The 9,095-nt window shown below is 36.3% G+C and overlaps 1 long non-coding RNA gene across 1 annotated transcript; it reads right to left on the bottom strand.

Moving 5' to 3' along the window:
• Positions 1–275: 275 nt before the first annotated feature.
• On the bottom strand, positions 276–3,344 carry LOC129510139 (uncharacterized). The gene is made up of 3 exons (XR_008664541.1): positions 3,310–3,344; positions 2,202–2,315; positions 276–462 (listed from the first exon to the last, which is right to left on the bottom strand). It is a non-coding gene; the product is annotated as an uncharacterized LOC129510139 (long non-coding RNA).
• Between the last annotated feature and the right edge of the window lie 5,751 nt (positions 3,345–9,095).

Here is a 9,095-nt window from a genome sequence, read left to right on the forward strand (position 1 = left end):
AAGAACAAGTGCTTTCCCAAGTACATATAGGTAATTTGCTCCACACATAGCTCAGTTACAGGCTTTTACACATCACTTTACTGCTGAGAGACAGAAGGGCAGCTTGCTCCTGGGGTGTCCAGGAAAGTAATGCTTTTCCTCTCACTTTCTCCAGGTCTTGATAAGTCAGATTAGTGACTTAACTATCAACCTCAATTTTAGCAAAGATGCAGACTTAAAGGGTCAGTGATAACTGGAATGAAACTAAAAATGCATTTAAAATAGTTCTTCGCAGGTAAATGTTTGACAGTCCCTCTCTGGAGATAAAAGCCTTGATGTGTAGCATTTGCCAATTTTCACGGTGTGACTACCTCCCTTGAAGCCAGTTTCAATACCAACACAACATCTCTGAATGCTAAGGTTGGAAGAGCTGCACACAACCGGCCCTTGCCAGACAGGATGAGCTGGCTCCAGCACACACCACTGAAAAAAAAATCATTAAAGTAAGTGCACCTTTAAGATTAAAAGCACCATATTGGCAACAGAATCTCTTTCCCTTTTCCTCTCCACCCCCAACCCATGTTACTGCATCAAAGAATAGAGTGGAGTCAGAAAACTGTGTGCCCCAAGTCAACCACTTACTTCTGGGGTCTTATACCAATCACAGCATCATGCTGGGCCTGTTTCCTTTTCTGTGAGATGAGCATGACACTAGCTCTCCCACCCAGCTTCCAGGATTGTCCTGAGGACCTAATGCTGTCCTGTGTACAGACTAACTTCTCATAACTTCATCCTGTCCATCAGGCAAACATTTCTCAAAGTTGAACTCTAGAGCCCTGTCAAAAAGGCAGATAACCAAGTGCATGACTTGTGAGCCGGAAACTAGGAAAATATAAATGATGAATCATCTAGCAAAGGAATGTCATGCCCAGTGCCTCCTGCAATTAGGGCTTCTAGCGCATTTTATTTTTCTTGATTTCTCTAATCATATGCAGTTCTTCTGTAATTAACTGGCTACTGTTCTTGAATGAGTGGAAAAACTATTTGCTAAAGGCAAAGACTTGATAATATTCACACAAAATTGTGTGCTTCTCTGACATATTATGTTCTTAAAGTCAACTGCTATTTTTGTATACATCCCATACACCAAACCCCTGCAGGAATATTCTGAAGACTCGCCTGCTTGCTGTCTGTCGATTACCTTGTAGAACGTGTATTATTAATGGCAGCAATTGCTTTCTGACCTCCTTGCCATGATCCATTTCCATCCATTAAGGCATTACATTATCCACTTTAGCAAAACATGAATCATAAATGAAATATTGATTTTAAAAATCACCAACTGCTTTACATTAAAAACACAATTCTTATAAAGTAAAATTTCTTCTAAACTGAAGTGAGAACTCATACCATTTAAAAGACGCAGTGTAGCTCAAAGACTGCACAGTGATCAAATAAATACATTCATGTGTAGTTTCCTTTTATGATAGCTTTATTTTTAGGATCTCAAAATTATTTGTTCTTTGAATTCATCATTACTGTATTGCATACATTTGGATCAATCTATATCTTTTATTAAAGCAAATAAGTATAAGTTTTTAAAACTGCAAATCTTCTTTCTCACTGCGCATTGGAGAAATTAGGGCTCTGTTTCCAAAACAAAAGTGAGGACCATTCAGCAAGGGAGTGATTTTAGAGTAAGGCACTATTACCAAATGTAATGTAGTATCTTTCATAATGTTAATTTTCTTTGCAGCATAATAGAGGGAATTTGATACTCTGTGACAAGTGAGACACTAGATATTTGTAAAAACATAAACTTGTCTCTCTAAATGGGATAATGTGAGACAAGTGTTTATATCTATTATGATAGATGATCAGCTCTCTTGGACAGGCTTCACCCCAACATCTGAGAAGGATTATGGCTTATGTAGGGAGGAGTTGGCTGACTCTATAAAAATAAAGTCCAGTGCTGAGAAGCTGTGTCCCTGAACCAAACATTACCCTGAAAGGATGCTAATTAAAAGGAGGGATTGTGAACTTGGCCACGTGCTGACCTCACTTTTAAAGCATATAGAGATCCTCAAACACACAGAGAAAAGATGATTCTCTCAAAGTGAGACATTCTCATGAGTAAATAGATCTACCTCTGTGTCTACACCTATGCCTATATACCACTACCTTCAAAAGAAGCACACCTGGTAGTACATGAGCTCTCTCACCTGTGCTGAGACAGCCAGGGAAGTAGACCATAAGTGTGGATGTTCATGACTGTCTTCCTCTAGTCTCAGTATACAGCACATAAACGGGTGTTCCGATTGATTAGCCACTGCCCACTAATTGGGAAAAAGAGGAGGCAATGTTAGACCCTTTCAAAGGTCTCCTTTGACTTAAAACTCCTGACAGTTCTCTTATCTTTTTGGTCAAGAACATGCCATTAGGACATATCTCTGTGACTTACTTTGGCCAGTGATATGTGAGTGCAAGTGAGACAGATTATGTCTGCTTGCTTTGAGAAAGAGAGCATGAAAGCATTTTAAATTCAATACTCAGTGGTTTCTCATGATTTTCCTGGGAATTAGAGAAATAAGAACCTGGGCTGAAACTCAGGTGGAGAGGCTGAGAGGTACCTTTCCTTGTAGGTGTGGCTAGGGTTTTCCTTGTAGGTGTGGCTAGGGTTTTCCTGTTGAAGGAACTCTTAGGGAATTTGGTGAAATGAGTATATTTAATAGAGGAGTGTATCAGTAGTCAGGACCCATGTATTCTTGAGATCCCCTTTAGGAGCCAACACTCAGTTGTAAGAATGATGCACTTTTGGATGCATGGGATGGTTTCTAGAGGTCATAAATCAAAATTGAAATTAGAGATGTCCAAGAAACTTCTAGATGAAAAACCATCTAATTTAAATGTCTTTTAGTCTAAACTCATTAGGGCTTAGATTTACTCCTCAAAATCCCAGAAGCCAGGATTTTCATTATATCCCACAAGTAGTCCATCCCATCTGTGGAACAGCTCTGAGAGATGAACTGATGTTTATTTTTGCCATCCTTCTGATTTCTTTTTTTTTAATAAATTAATTTTAATTGGTGTTCAATTTACCAACATACAGAATAACACCCAGTGCTCATCCCGTCAAGTGTCCCCCTCAGTGCCCATCACCCATTCACCCCCACCCCCCCCTCCTCCCCCTCCACCACCCCTAGTTCATTTCCCAGAGTTAGAAGTCTTTATGTTCTGTCTCCCTTTCTGATATTTCCCACACATTTCTTCTCCCTTCCCTTATATTCCCTTTCACTATTATTCATAGTCCCCAAATGAATGAGAACATACCCTGTTTGTCCTTCTCCGATTGACTTACTTCGCTCCGCATAATACCCTCCAGTTCCATCCACGTTGAAGCAAATGGTGGGTATTTGTCGTTTCTAATGGCTGAGTAATATTCCATTGTATACATAGACCACATCTTCTTTATCCATTCATCTTTCGATGGACACCGAGGCTCCTTCCACAGTTTGGCTATTGTGGACATGACTGCTAGAAACATCGGGGTGCAGGTGTCCCAGCGTTTCATTGCATCTGAATCTTTGGGGTAAATCCCTAACAGTGCAATTGCTGGGTCGTAGGGCAGGTCTATTTTTAACTCTTTGAGGAACCTCCACACAGTTTTCCAGAGTGGCTGCACCAGTTCACATTCCCACCAACAGTGTAAGAGGGTTCCCTTTTCTCCGCATCCTCTCCAACATTTGTTGTTTCCCGCCTTGTTAATTTTCCCCATTCTCACTGGTGTGAGGTGGTATCTCATTGTGGTTTTGATTTGTATTTCCCTGATGGCAAGTGATGCAGAGCATTTTCTCATGTGCATGTTGGCCATGTCTATGTATCCTTCTGATTTCTAGGTGGTACAAAAAAAGTGTAGAACTTTTTCACCTTGATAGACACCTCAATATTTGATGACAGTAATCATGAACACTGTCCCCATTACCCATTCTTCCTCTCCTCATTGCCTTTAAGTGCCTGCCATGCTTTTGGTTAAAATTATTTTATTTATCCAAGGATTAATTTACAAAAGTAATATAATAATCTTTTATAAAAATTTAAACAATAGAATCATATCTAAGATAAAAAGTTAAAACTCCCTTTTACTACTTTCCACCTTCCTTCCCCATGTTTCTTTTCAGAGGTAAACACTTTTTTTAAGTTTGGTGTATATCCTTCCAGATTCTGTGCCATTCTATATGTGCATATACAAGCACAGAATGTTATGGTTCTTGTTTTTATATAAATGAAATTATATTACAGGTTTATATGTTTCCACTCATATATTTCCATTAAACACTTGTTTTAGAGATGTTGCTATCACAGAACTTATAAAGATACCTCATTCTGGAGCACCTGGGTGGCTCAGCTGGTTAAGCATCTGCCTTCGGCTCAGGTCATGATCTCAGGGTCCTGGGATCGAGCCCCATTTTGGGATCCCTGCTCAGTGGGGAGCCTGCTTCTCCTTCTCCCCGCTCTTGCTTTCTCACTCTCTCTCTCTCTCTCTTTCTCTCTCAAATAAATATGTAAGATCTTTAAAAAACATAAAGATACCTCATTCTATTTAATGGCTGCAAAAGTATTCTATAGTACAAATAATTTATTAACATTCCTCTATGGATAGCCATTTAGGTGGTTTCCATTTTTCACCATTGTAAGCAATACTGAAATAAACATACTTGTATATGCATCTTTGTGCACATGTTCAAATATTTCTTACAGAATAGATTCTTAGTAGCAGAATTGCTTTTCAGAATGATATGGAAACTGGACTTTTTATAGAGTCTATCTTAGTGTCCTCCTCTTATTTGTACAGCCTCTATGCCATGCTAATTTGGAAACCCATAAGTAGCACATACAACTGTCCAATTTCACACGACAGCCTAAGGTGTCATAGACAGATACTGGTTACAGAAGCAGATTGCTACCAGTATAACCGGACATAAGATATATAGCAATGGCTTCAGGGCCAGACAATGGTGAGTGATACATGGAGGCTGAAGAGTTAGTAACCCACATTACACAGTGGTAAAACATCTGGTCAATTTGTTTCTCTGATAACTTGGGAAGCAGATAATATACCAAATGAGCAGATGACTTTAGGCAAAGAGATTGGGAAACAAAATGCTAGCAGCAAGACTTGGTTGTTATTGGCTGCATTTGACAAGGTAATAAAGAGACGAACTCACACAAGGATTGCCAGTTTAAAGGAATTAAAGGGACTGATGTCTAGAGATTTCTGGATTAAAAAATGAAAAATAAGACTATTCCTCATCTCCAGATCTTTGATCAATAAAGGCCAACTAATATTTAGCCTTGTCCCGTGGCAATGAGTACACTTAGTACCCTAGGGTAAGCACTAAGAAAAACTTATCATGTACACAAGCATTCTTGTAAAAATGCATAAATTAATTGTACTGTGACTACACAATCAGACAAATCCAGGATCCCATGTTGAACTTGCTCCATCAGCCTATGTCCATAAACAAGACATAGGACAGTCCCCAGACAAATCATGACAGATACGTAATCTGAGAAAGAAACAAACTTTAGAAATTATAAAACAGAGATTTTGAGATTTCTTGTTATCATAGAATAACTTATCATAGGCTGATTGATACAGGAATGATAATAATTAAAGTGTTCTAATATCCTCAAATTATGAATTTTACAAATTAATTAATTTTAGACTTTATTAATTATTCATAGTATGTTCTTAGGAATAACTATTAAGAATAGAAGCAAAATATATAATATCCATTCCAGTAAGAAGAAGAATAAGAAATAAAGTCTCAATTTCATTAAAAAAGGGGGGAAAGTCATAAAATGAAAATAGGAGAAATAAAAAGGACAAGTAGTAGAAAATATACAAATATATCAATATAGCAATGATAATGATAAATGTAATAGACCAAGCTCAAATTAAAGTTAAAAAACAAAGACTTTGAGCTTGCATTAAATTAAACAAAATTCAGCCATAAGCTGCTTATAAATCACACACCTAAAATACAAAGAAAGAGAAAATTTGAAAGTAAAAGGATTAAAATGGTATATCAGACAATGATAAACCCAAAGGAAGTTGTGTCAATTGCACATAAAATAGATGTTAATAAGACAAAATAGACCTTAAGACAAAAGGCATAGAGAGGTAACATACATGGTAATAGAAGTTTTAATTCACAAGAAGGCACAACAGTTCTTAACATGTATGTACCTAGTAACATGGCCTCAAAAATATAAAGCAAATATTAGCAAAATCATGGGGAGAATTTTACAAACTCTTCATTTCAGTGATATACTTAAATACAACTCTCTCAGTTACTCATAGATTCAGTAGAAATATTAATTTAAAGAAGGTATCAAAGAAATAGAAATACATTTTTGACAAGTAATGAAGACATTTACAAAAATTGATCACAGTTTGGGGGGTAAAGCATATTTCAATGAAATAAAGAGAATTGATGTCATACAGATCATGTCCACTGATAAAATGCATTTTAGAAGTCAATATCAAATGAAGAAATAAATCCTCATATGTTTGGAAATTTAAGATACCCTTCTTAAGTAATCTTGGGTCAAAGAAGAAATAAAAATGAAAACTTGAAAATGCCAAGACTGAATGGCAATTAAAATACTGCATATCAAGAGGCACCTGAGTGGCTCAGTTAGTTAAGTGTACAACTTTTGATCTTGGCTCAGGTCATGATCTCAGAGTCATGGGCTCTGCACTCAATGGGGGTTCTGCTTGGGATTCTTTCTCTTTATCCTTCCTCTGCTTGCTGTCTCTAAATAAATAAATAAATAAATAAATAAATAAATAAATAAATAAAATCTTTTTAAAAGGACTACATGTTAAGCACATGGAAGAGAGTAACAGCTGTATTTTCACACAAATGTATGGCCTAAAATGTTAATTTTTGAAAAGAAGAAAGGATGAAAATTAGCGAAGTATAAAATAATGAAATTAGGGAAAAAACAACTGAATAAGTAGAAATCAAGTAAATAAAAAGGATAATCAAAACCAAAAGTTAGTTCATTGAGAAATCTAAGAAAAGGGACATAATTCTAGTAATAATGACAAGGAAAACAGAAAGAAGGGCACAAATATCAATATTAAGAATTTTAAAAAGTTATATTGCAAAAAACTTATAATTATTCATGCAAAAAGATAAATTAATGCCAATGAGTTTAAAACTTGGATAAAATACACAGATTTTTTTTTAAGTTAACAAAAACTAAAACCAAGGAGAAATGGAAAGACTGATAATTTCTAATGCACTACAGAAACAGAACTGATAGTTAACTTACCATGAGAAGAATACCAGAGCCAGATGTTTCCCAAGCAAGTCCTAACTTTTTTAGGAAAGATCATTCCAATTTTATACAAACTATTTTATGGAATTGACAAGAAGAGAATACTTCCAATTCAATCTATGAAGCCAATGTAATATTGATAACTGGCAAAAGAAATAATATCATTAGAAAGAAATATTATAGGCCAGGTGCCTAGATGGCTCAGTCAATTAAGTGTCAGTCATTAAGTGTCTGCCTTTGGCTCAGTCATGATCCTGAGGTCCTGGGATCAAGCCCCACTTCAGGTTCCCTGCTCCATGGGGAATCTGCCTCTCCCTCTCCTCTGCAGCTCCTCTGCTTGTGCTCTCTCTCTCTCTCTGTCAAATAAATAGCTAAAATCTTTTAAAAATAGATTATAGGCAAGTTTAAACGTAAGTATAAACACAGAAATTAAAAAAAAATACCAGTAAACTGAATTCAGCAACGTATAAAAAGATATAATGAAAGAGTTGGGGTTATTCCAGACATTTAAGTGGTTTTGCAATGGAAAAAAAAATCTATACATGCAAATGCAGAAGTAATGACACAGAAAAATCACCATTGTGCAACTCCTAATGAAGTAATATCTCTTAGCAATGATCATCAGTAGACTCTAAGACCACTAGGTGAAGGACTGATGGCCAGTGTGTCATGGAAGGATGAGGCTAACACCATTTGAACCCCAGGGATTCATCTTAGCTTGACTTAGAGCAACAAAAGAACCCACAGGAGGTATATAGCACCACTGGGAAATATTCTTAACAGATTGGAACCTGAATCTAGAACCTTGTATCTTAACCATCAGTTTACAGGAAATCCAAGGGAGAAACAAGCTAGATGATGATACAGAAGAGCAATCAGCCAAATCCCTGGCCTAGTTTCCACAAGTCAGTGACATAAAGAAAAGAAAGAAATATTTTTGTAGAATAAAAAAGCAACAAAACAAAATGTCCTTCAGGGGCATTCTGAAATATTCATGGGTGAAACAGCATGACTTCTGTTTTGCCATAATCAAATAATGGGTTTAATTGAGGGAATAATTGAAACAAGATTAACAAAATACTAATAGGGTTTGTTACTAGATAATGGGTACATGGTGGTTCGTTTATATCATACTACTCTCAGATATATTTGGAAATTTTTATGATAAAAAAGTTTTAAAAAAATGAAGTATTATTACTCAGAGAATCAGATTAAATAATGGGAAAAATATGATTATTTGATAAACATCAAAAACATTTTCGAAAAGTCAACATCCGGGCAGCCCGGGTGGCTCAGCGGCTTAGCGCCACCTTCAGCCCAGGGCGTGATCCTGGAGACCTGGAATCGAGTCCCACGTCTGGCTGCCTGCATGGAGCCTGCTTCTCCCTCTGCCTGTGTCTCTGCCTCTCCTTCTCTCTGTGTGTCTCTCATGAATAAATAAAATTTAAAAAAAATTAAAAAGGCAACATCCATGCATGATCTAAAAGAGTCTTAGTACACTAGAAATAGGATATTTTTATATATGTTAGAATTACTAATTTTAAAAAAACTATATCAAAATACCATACTTACTGCTAAAATGTTAGTAATATCCGTCAAAAAGGAACAAGATAACTATACTCATTATCACTACTTTTTTCAAAGGTTTATTGTATGTACTAGTTAGAGCTAAAAATTATACTGACACATGTACTCCATGAGCTCATATGCACACTCACACACACAGATAAATAGTTTTTAGATTAAGATGTAAGCAAGGATTTGGA

The sequence above is a fragment of the Nyctereutes procyonoides genome, unplaced genomic scaffold (genome assembly GCF_905146905.1).
Source record: "Nyctereutes procyonoides isolate TBG_1078 unplaced genomic scaffold, NYPRO_anot_genome, whole genome shotgun sequence".
Taxonomy (NCBI): domain Eukaryota; kingdom Metazoa; phylum Chordata; class Mammalia; order Carnivora; family Canidae; genus Nyctereutes; species Nyctereutes procyonoides.